Raw genomic sequence first — 8,819 nt, 5'->3', positions numbered from 1 at the left:
CCAGCTTGAACCTCTGGAAGTTCTCTGTCAATGTATGATTGTAGCCATTTCTGTATTAATTGTAAATGATAGTTTCCCTGATTTCATTTCAGAGCTCTTTTTATAAATGTAAAGGAATCTGACTGATGATTTTTGTATGTATTCTTTTTTGATATGTTGTTGGATTATGTTGGCTAGGATTTTGTTGAGAATGTTTGTTTCTCCTTTCCTACTGGATATTTGTCTATAGTTTTCTTTTTTTCAAGATGTCTTTACCTGATTGTAGTGTAAGATTTATTCTCACTTCATAAAGTGAAGTTGGGAGCTTTCCTTTCGTTTTCATGTTCTTAAATAGTTTGGGTAGAGATTGATGTAAGCTCTTCTGTTAATGTTTGGTAGAATTTACCAGTAAAGCCATCTGAGCCCAGACTTTATTTTTTGGTGGGAGTTTTTAATAACTTTATCAATTTCTTCTTTTTTTAATAGGTCTATTCAAGTTTTCATTTGTATCTGTGATAGTTTGCATAGGTCATGTTTTTCTAAAACTTTGTCTTTTTCTTCTAGATTTTCAAATTTACTGCGGTACAATTTTTCACAGTATTCTACTATTATCCTTTTAATTTCTATTGGTTTTGTTGTGACATTCCCCATGCCATTTCTTATTTGTGTTATTTACATCTTCTTTTATTTTGTTAGATTTGGCACTGGTTTGTCAATTTTATTAGTCCTTTCAAAACTCATCTTCTTCTCTTTTGATTCTTTCTATTTCTGTTTCATTTATTTCTGTTTTGATCTTTATTATTTCATTCCTTTAGGTGGCTGTAATCTTACTTTGTTGCTCTTTTTCTAATTGTTGGAGACGTTGGGTTAAGATATTGATTTTAGTTGCCTCTTTTTTTTTTTTTTTTTTTTTTACTATAAATTGCCCTCTGAGTGCTGCTTTTGCACTATCCCAAAGGTTTTGGTTTATGTTGTGTTCTAATTAAATTCAAGAATTTTAAAATTTCTTATTTCTTCTATGACTCAGTAAGTTTTAAGCAAGTGTTATTCAATTTCTATGTATTTGATATTTTGTCCTTTATCTTCCTATTATTTATTTCTAATTTTATAGCATTGTGATCTAAGAAGATGCTGTGTAGCATTTCTATGTTTTAAAAAAATTAAGGTTGGTTTTGAAGCATGAGAATGTTCATGTGCACTGGAAAGGAATGTATATCATGCTCTAGTTGGGTGTTCTATATAAATCTGTAACTTCAAGTTGGTAAAGTATATTGTTTAGTTCTTTTATGTCTTTGCTTTCTTTCTAGTTGCTCTGTCTTTCATTAAAAGTGATATATTAATATTTCCTCCTATTGGTTACTCAAATCCACCAGCTGCTTCTCAGAAACTTTAGACAGGATCGCTATAAGTTGGAACCAACTCAATAGCACTTACCAACAATAGCAGCAACTATTATTGTAGTGTTGTCAATTTCTGTCTTCAATTCTAGTAAAGTTGAATTTATGCATTTTTATACTTTTCCATCAGGATCATTGGTATTGATTAGGGTTGTGTCCTTTTGTTTAATTAATCCTTTCATCATGATATAATGTCCTTCTTTGTCTCTTATGCTGGTTTTTACTTTATAATCAATTTCATTAGAGATCAATATTGCAACTGCTGCTCATTTTTCATTGTTGTTGACTTGCCACAGTCATAACTGCTTGACTGAAACTACTGGAGAGCATGGGCTGTACTGTGGGTAGATAAGTGGAGTCACCAGAGGATTATGGGGAACAAGTAAGAATCAGACCTTTTCTATCACCAGTCACTGATATTCATCTACATGCCAGTCCTCCATCTGCCTCCAAAACTAATCTCATAGGTTCACAATGGCTGTGCTGCATTTGGCCAGCACATCTTTTGCCTATCTCTTTCCTTCGTAATCCCTGCTGAGTGTCTCCTCCTAGTAAGCACTCAATCCACTTCTCTATCCTTACTTATTTGGCTCAGTGTTCCAGGATTGTCATCTGTATCTGTTTCATTTGGTCTGATATATCTTTGTTGTAGAGAGTTTATATTGAATATTTGACTAGTCTGCTCTCTTGCTGGAAGTCCTGGCATCAGCATTTATACAACCATGAACACTTTCATCAAGGTAGTCATTGCAAACATTCTAATTGTTGTTGTTGTTGTGTGTCGTGGAGTCGGTTCCGACTTTTCTAAGTAGGGATCTTACATTCCACTCATGCTCTTCTTTCTTGATGGTCATGGGATTATCTGTTCCTGAAATGAAATATTAACTATTTCCCCCTTTTATTTACACATCTTCCACAATTACAGTTGTGACAATCACAATTGTTACTGCTGACAGTTACAATTAAATCATAAAAGCTTATCATCATCAGGACCCCTATCCCCTTTCACCAGATCCATTGGAGAAGAAATCTATTCAGTGGGGATTCTACCTTACCTGCCTCATTCTGAAACAGCACACTCATGAAAGCTTGTAAGCCAGGCACTTTGTGCTGTTGTTGTTGTTGTTATGTACCATGGAGTTGATTCCCATTCATAGCGACCCTGTACAGGGTGTCCGAAGCTGTAAATCTTTACGGGAGCAGAAAGCCTCATCTTTCTCCCGCGGAACAACTGGTAGTTTCGAACTGCTGACCTTGCGGTTTGCAGCCCAATTCGTAACCACTACACTACCAGAGCTCCTTAAATATTCTAATTACCTATGTCTATTATTTGATATCCCATGCAGGTAATCTCAGTTATTGCCATCCTATCCATGATGTTGTGGTCCTTATTTTGGTCCTTTTCTAATTTAAACTAAGTTAAAGAGAAATAAGAATAATTAATTAGAGTTCTCTTTTAGCCATACTTTATTTCACATTATCTAGCCAGTTTAAAGAAAGCTACTTAGGCATTATTCTTTAAAGTTAAGCAATAAGTAGATCACTAAACCACAGAGTATATTTTAATCATTTCAATTCAAGCTTACTTATCTTCTTTCATGGTGTTTTATTTTCATAATAGAAGCTCAATGATGTAACATAAAATGTTTAAGGAATTATAAAAAAGTAAAAAGTGCCTGTTTTACAATACCATGTAAGCGCATTTATAAAGGTTCTGCTTGTGAATAGTAATAAGATTTTCAGAAAACCATTTCAGAAATGTGTCTTGATGGCTATTTGATGATTATGAATCTTGGGCACAGGTTTATTTCAACATATTCTAAATGGCAGCAGTATAACACAGAAAACAATTTGTGTACTGTCACCCATTCACTAGTCAAGTGTCAGTCCCTTCTCAAGATCTTTTATCTGTTCAACAAAAGCCTAAATAACTTACAGCTGCAAATATTCATCTTAATGAGCATATGTTTGTCTCAGTCGTATATCTGGCTGGCTTGGATCAAAGCATGCAAGTCCTGCTAAAATTCATGTGACAGGATGCTTGTGATAAAAATGATGTAAGACATTCCATGTGAAGACAAAGCTTTGCATATCAACACTGTTCTAAATTTTAATGAAAACAGGGCTTGTGTTTTGCCATACTGATTTGAAGCTACTAATTGAATGTTGCCATATATGGCCATATTATCCTTTGTAAGGAAATGGGGATTATATAATAAGATTGTCTTCTCTTAAAATTTCACTTTTCTTTTTACCTTGAAAACAGAAGTAAAATACCTTAAAAGTTCATTTATGTCGTGGTTCATAAAGGCATTATATAATAAGTGAGGTTTCATAGAAATGATAAAGGATTTCTAAACTTACAGATATTTAAACCTCAATCTTACTGAAACTCAGCCAATATACTATAAGCACTAGAAAAATATCTAAAAGTTTTCAAGCATTTGAAATTCTTGTAATTCATTTGAAATGATGAGCAATATTGGGTACTTAAAATGCACATAGGGAGGAACAGATATTTTTATCTTCATTAAGATCATCTATTGGGGAAGCATATTAAATAATAAATTTGGAAAGATGCCTTATTTTGTATTTTCTGGGATTGTATAAACCTAAAAATACTCTACTTGGTTATACACAGAAACCTAGGAGGTAGAGTAGAAATAGCATTGAGTACAGAAAATATGTTTTATTTTTTTGATAAAGTGATCAAAATTAAAAAAAATGTTATAAAATCCATACTGGGGCCATTTCTTATTTCTTGTGTAAGTTAATTAACCACTTGGATGTGAGTTCATATTTTACTTTCAACTTATTGGTTATTAACATCTGAGAAATGCATAAAATGAAATTTTACTTTGGTTAAAATATATAGTCATGGAACTCAAAAGCTAGGTCATTCTGTGTGGATGTGAAGCAATGTCAGATGTCTGAATTAATATATATTCTATTTGCAAGCAATGTGGTTATAACCCTACATAATAATAGATCTCTCTACTTTTATATTTCGTCGTTGATATGGACTCTGTTGCAAACCATAGTAATTCTGTGAAAAAGATGTTGTACTCTTAAATCATATCAAGTTTTCATTGCCTGTCTTGGCTAATATTTCTTTTTCTCTTTAAACACTATGAGCTTAAAAACAAGAAAAGAAATCTTCTGCACATTTTTGTAACTCTTGAAATTGAACATAGTTTCAATGAAGAGATATAATCTTCTCTATTCCAGAATAATTCCTTAGGTAACTGTAATTGAAAGAAGTGAAATATGCAAAGAAAATCATTAAAGGAAACATCTTTTAAAGTTGTAATTAAATGGATTGGCTGTGTGGAATAAATTAAGAGTGAAGAAAATTAAAATCAGTATAATATACTGGAGAGAGAACAGAATGCAAGCCATGCAATCAAAAAGATAAATAACCTTGACCTTTTTGTTATATTAATAAACATGTATTTTCCCAGTGATTTGCCCTTGGAACATTTGAGCACAATGAGAGTGACTAGCTACCTTGGCCACATCCTGAACAGAAGGTAACTGAAGAAGATTGCACAATTTAAAACAACATCCTTTGGTCAGTTTCCTCAGTGGAGAGTGGCGATAGAGATGGCAACATAGGAGCTCTAAGATACTGTAAATAGTTCCTGAAGGCTGGAGACTGGTATTTCCTTGCTGTATGTAGCAACTTTTATTCTGTATTCAGCATTCTCATCTGATACCTAATCTATATTAAGGACTGAGACAGGAACAAAAAGAGATGTTTTAAATACATTTCTGCACTAGCATATGCTTTTATATCTTTAACCATGGGCTTTGTTTGTATATAAAAGGATAGTGATTTATACTAGTTGTCTATCCAGCCTGGTATCTTATATTTGTAAAAGTGAAAAATATTCTTCATTGGAATATTTATTGATTTTCAGTCATGGTGGAAACCTTAGAAGTGACCTGTAACATTTCCAACTGCAATTAATAGATACTAGATCTATAGTCTATTAATTGACACAAATCCTACCTCTCCTTTTGTGTAATGTAATGAATCATGATTATCATATTAATTATTATAAGAAGACATTTTAGTAAATATATGAGAAACCATATGACAAATGTTGTCTTGTCTTCCAAGAAAATTGTTAAAAATGGCTGCTATTGTACATTCTTAGTATGTCATAAAATGACATTTATGGGTTATTGAATTCTGGAATTGATTTTCAAATCCATGCTATTCTTTCCTTTCTACATCACCAATTGATTTATACCTTCATGTAAAACAAGTATGTCATAATGTGCTTTGGCATGCTTATAAATGACATTTTCGTGCATTACATAGAATATTATAGAGTAGTTCTGAAGTCATATGATACAGTGCATACCAAAATAGTCACTATCATGGAAACCAATTTAAAAATTTTTATATGAATAGATAGGGCTTTTGATAATGTAGAAGCATATCTGGGGAAAGAAGTTCCTTTAATTCTAACAGCATCAAGCCCATAAATTGTATTTATTGAACAATATTTATATATGTACACAATTATATGACTCACTACTTCTTATTATGCAGCTGGAGTTATAAAAGACCTACTTCCAATGATCAAGAACATTAACAATCCTTTAAATGTCCTTTTAAAGTCATTGATTCTGAGCACCTGCTCAGAATCATGGAGATGATTTTATAGCTCTGTTTCTCCATGCAAAATTGTGTGAACTTTCATAATTTTAAGTTCAAATAAAAAAAATATAACTGCAGCCCAAGAAGTGCAGAATACATAAGAGCTGTATGATCAAACCATCAGAGTTGTTGTTGTTAAGTACTGTTGAGTTGTTTCTGACTCACAGTGATCCTGTATAAGGATTCCAAGGAGTGGCTAGCAACTTTGAACTGCCAACCTTGCTATTCAAATTGACCTTGTGCTCATGTGCTTACATGCCAAATATTGACTATATATTGAATTCATTATTTTAGACTTCACTAGTTTATTTACATCTCAGTAAAATGTTGTTAAGTTCCAGCTCATACAGACCCTATGCATAAGAGAATGAAACACTGCCCAGTTCTACACCATCCTCACAATTGCTGCTATGTTTAAGGCTGGCTGTCACCATGTCAATCCATGTCAATCCTCTTGTTTGTTGACCCTCCACTTTACCAAATGTGATGTCCGTTTCCAGGGATTTGTCCCTTCTAATAACATGGCCAAGACCATAATTCAAATACATTGATTATTTTTCAGTCTTCCTTATTCATTGCCCAACCTCATATATTCATTTTCCAACCTCATATATTTCAATATATGAGGCAATTGAAAACACCATGACTTGGGTCAGTTGCACCTTAGTCCTCAAACTGATATATTTGTTCTTGAACACTTTAGAGGGATCTTTTGCAGCAGATTTTCCTAATGGGATATGTCATTTGATTTCTTGATTGATCTTTCCATGAGTGCTGATTTTGAATCAAAGCAAAATGAAATCTTTGATAACTTCAATCTTTTCTCCATTTATTATTATGTAATTTGTTTGTCCAGTTGTGAGTATTTTTGTTTTCTTTATATTAAGAGGAAATCCATGCTAACGGCTGTAATGTTTGATTTTTATCACCAAGTATTTTAAGTTCTCTTTGATTCCAATAATCAAGATTTTGTCATCTGCATATCGCAGATTGTTAGTGAGTCTTCCTCCAATCCTCACATCACGTTCTTCTTCATGGAACCCAGCTTCTGGAATTATTTGCTAAGCATGCAGAATGAATAAATATGGTGAAAAGGTATAACCCTGGAACACACCTTTCCTGATTTTAAACCAGTCAGTATCCTTTTGTTCTGACTACTGTCTCTTGGTCTGTGTACAGGTTCCTCATGAGCATACTGAAGTGAGACAGGATAACATTCGCTGTAATGTTATCCATAACTTGTTATGGTCCACATGGTACAGAAAAAGGCCAAATGTAAATGTCTTTATTATCTGTGAACCTAATGCCTCAGAAGAATGACAGCGAGACTCATAGAGTGGAAACTTCCATTGACTAGTAAAAAAAAACTCAATTTGCTTTTCAAATGATGACTAGCAGTCAACATCACAACTGGGTTACTTACATTAAAGTCATATTACCTCAAATTATGTAAAGTTATTTTAGAAGTTATTATTGCTATTTTTGTATTTATTCTTAGTTCTTCCAAACACAACTTCAGTTTTCAAATACTTTTAAAAGACTAGCTGTGGAGAATTCTTATTCTTGCTCTAAAGAGCATTCAATGAAATGTGTATATGACTCACATTAATACCTGCCCTGAAAGGAAAATCTCAGGAATACTGGTTTTCAGTATAATTAATAACTTCATTCTCATTAATTCAATTTTCTTTTTTAAAATGTTCCCATGACTGCTAAAGTAATTGGCCTTTCAGATTTATGAGCGGTTTTTATGTGAATTTTGTCTTAAAAGATAAAACGCTTTGATCAATTGCCAGGTGACTCTGCCATTCTCCTTTCAACACTCCTTTAATACTGCACCTTAAATTATTTTTAATTAAGTAACTATTTATACCATGAATGTGTTTTTTTATATGAAATAGAGAAAATTTTTCGGATACTTTTTTTAAAAAGTACATTTACAGAAAGTATACAGGCAGGAAGAACTGCAGAGATTACTTCTACCAATGTGTTGTTGTTGTTAGGTACCACTGAGTCAGTATCGACTCATAGTGACCTTATGCTCAGCAGAAGGAAACATTGCCCGATCCAAATGTAGAACAAAGAAAATACAAAGGATGAGCTAACATCTTACTTTAAAAGTATATCCTTCAATTTCTAGTGAGTCTACATACAATGGTCCTTTACTAATGACTACAAATGTAATACTACTGCAAATGTAATACCTCAGTCCAAAGTTTTGTTGTTGTTTTTTTTAAATTAGAATTTCAACTTCAGAGAAGACTGAGGTGTATTTTATGGTTTTAGTTAGTGTTGCTTCATTCCTGGTATAAAAAGCAGAACAGACCAGATAAGCAAAATTGATGAGATCAAAGCAAAGTAGATCAAGCCAAGAAAGAAAAAAAAAACACTTACCCTGTTGATTTGTAACTAATAAGACAATATTTTCTGTTATGAAATTTTGACTGCCAAAGTTTAGAATAAAAAGAAAGAGACTTCGGTTCATGAAGTGGAAAACTTATTTGAAGTTAAGTTCTGAAATGAAAAAAGAAAAAAGAAAAAAGAAATTTTGCTTTTATTTTTTGTGGAGAATTCTTTTCACTGAAAAAATGAAAATGTAATAATAGCAATATAGGAGTGGAAAACTGAAAATGCCATCTATTTATCAATAAAAAATTTAACTTACTGATAATTATTAAATAATTTTGCAAGTGTCTTAAGTATTGAATAAATTATAACTGTAAAAAATTACCCCAAACACTGAAATGAAACAGACAAAATATATGGATTTGTTG

This window comes from Chrysochloris asiatica, unplaced genomic scaffold (genome assembly GCF_000296735.1).
Source record: "Chrysochloris asiatica unplaced genomic scaffold, ChrAsi1.0 scaffold00002, whole genome shotgun sequence".
NCBI lineage: Eukaryota > Metazoa > Chordata > Mammalia > Afrosoricida > Chrysochloridae > Chrysochloris > Chrysochloris asiatica.
The sequence above is the reverse complement of the archived record's forward strand: the minus strand, read 5'-3'. Positions refer to the sequence as shown.